Raw genomic sequence first — 2,287 nt, 5'->3', positions numbered from 1 at the left:
CCGGCCCCGCGGCCGCCCCGCCGCCCAACTCCCCGGGCCGCATTCCTTCCTGCCTCCTTCCACAACAGGCCATTGTTGGCACGGCCCCGGTGGGCTGGGGACCTCGCCCGACCCACGCCCTGCCCGGGAGAAGAGCCACCCCCGCCCCCAGGTTCTCTCCCGGCCCGCCTCCTCCGCCCCTCTTCTCCCTGGGCAGGGGGGGGACCCGGCTAGTTCTCTGCTTCCAAAGCGCATGGCCAGGTCCGTGGGGGCACGTTGGAAACAGCTCTGTGTCCAGCACGACGGACAAGGCTGGCCAAAGCGGGCCGTCACAGCATCCTATAGGCCCTCAACCGCGGGGGGCACCAGGCTTCAATGAATACGAGGAAATGCCAAGAAAAAAATAAGCGAGGGAGAGCAAATCATACAAACTAGTGTCCCAATGGGGTGACAAAGGTGGAAAATATCCTCATTGACAGGGCCCCAGAGGAAATGCAGGGTGACTAAGTCTCGGCATTGTGTGTACATCAAATTCTTTTTTGTTGTTTTTCTGTGAAGTGAACATAATTTTTAAAAACCTGAGATGGGTGGGACCCCCTCGGGGTTCATTCACTTCACTCTCCAGGGAGATGAGCAGTGGTCCCTTAGGGAGTTTGGGGTGCCATCCTAGCCAAATCAGGGGTGGCTGTCCAGGGGGGGTGGTCCCATCAGATGAGGACCTGGGAGACCCTGAGTGGAAGATGCTTAGAGCGGGAGAGTCGGGCCAAGGGGTCACGTTTGCTGTTTCTGGGCAGTGGTGAGGGAGGCCGGCTAGGGGGTGGTGATCAAGTGGCAGACAGCACTGTTTCAGCTGAGCTCCTTGGGGACAGGCCCACCACCACATTTCCCCTCTTCCCCCCAGATGCCATACCAAAGGCATTTTCCCCTCAACTTTTCATCCTGAAACATTCCGAACCTTCAAAAACTTGAAAGAATAGCACAATGACCGCCTGTATACACTTCTGGATTCATCGATTGCCAACATGTTGCCGAATTTGCTTTCTCTCTCTTTCCCTCCACACGCACAGGTCAATTTCCTTTTTCCTTTTCGTTTTGCTGAAGGTTGAAAGTTGTGGATATCATGATCCATCTCTTCACCTCCCCACATCCCTTGTCTAAGAATAAGAACATTCTCCTGTATGCCACAATACAATTGTCATGCTCGAAATTTTAATATCGATATGCTATTATCATCTGATATACACCCCATATTAAATAATTCCCAGTTATCCCCCAGTATATCATTTTGGTTTTTTCTTCTCCCAATCCATACTTTAGTTAAGATTCACCCATTGCCTTTGTACGGGGATCCAAACCCTTGATCTTGGTGTTATAACAACACGCTCTAACAAACTGAGCAAACCGGCCAGCCTAATCTCTTAATTTAATAGTCCCCTGCTTTTGTTTGTTTTTTATGAAGGTGACTTTTCAGAAAAGTCCCCTTCACTTCAGCTTCAAGGGACCAGATGAGACGGGCCTTCAGGACTTGTAGCTGTGAGGTCATTGTTTTCCAGGTACCAGGCAGGGAGGGAATGAGGAACAGATGGGGGGGTGGGGGAGAGCATTTTAAAAAACACCTGTGTTCCCCAAGTGTTTTTGGTCAAAGACACACCTATGGTCAACTCTGTCCCACCCCACCCACCACTACCATGGCACCCCTGGAACCAATTCCTGTTCATTCAAGAAGTATTTGTGGAGTAAGTCCCAATGGCCCAGTGCTGTGCTGGAGGTTTGCAATACGTGGGGATACAAGATAATTATTAGTCTTATTTCTACCATAGAAGACCTTGGCTTCTCATCAGGAAGATAAGGTTTGTATGATTCAAGGTGGAAAGCCATGGATGACTAAGTACAGAACAGTGATTGCTGTTGCTAATGCACACAGCAGGAATTTAGAGGACAGGAGGTCATTGTGGGCTGGAGTAGTCCAGGAAGGCTTCTTGGAAGAGTTGAGACTTGAGCCGGCCCATAAAGGATGATAAGGCTGTTGATAGAGAAGGGAAGGAGCCCATTCTAGGGCATGCACACACACCCATACTACCCATACCTCCACCCTCATGTCTCCACATCATGGTTCTTCCCACTGTCCACACTGAAAGGGCACAAGGGAGCCCCAGATGTCCTATTACACCCTGGACATCCTCACAACCCACCCAAGTGTTCTAGACATTCAGGCACAAGACAGGGGCTTCTTTCTTGGAGTCCTTTGAGGCATGAGGTCCCTTTCACCCAGAACCAGCCCTAGCAGAGTCTCCATCAAGCAGCTCCA

This window comes from Galeopterus variegatus, unplaced genomic scaffold (genome assembly GCF_000696425.1).
Source record: "Galeopterus variegatus unplaced genomic scaffold, G_variegatus-3.0.2 Scaffold452, whole genome shotgun sequence".
NCBI classification, from domain to species: Eukaryota; Metazoa; Chordata; class Mammalia; order Dermoptera; family Cynocephalidae; genus Galeopterus; species Galeopterus variegatus.
The sequence above is the reverse complement of the archived record's forward strand: the minus strand, read 5'-3'. Positions refer to the sequence as shown.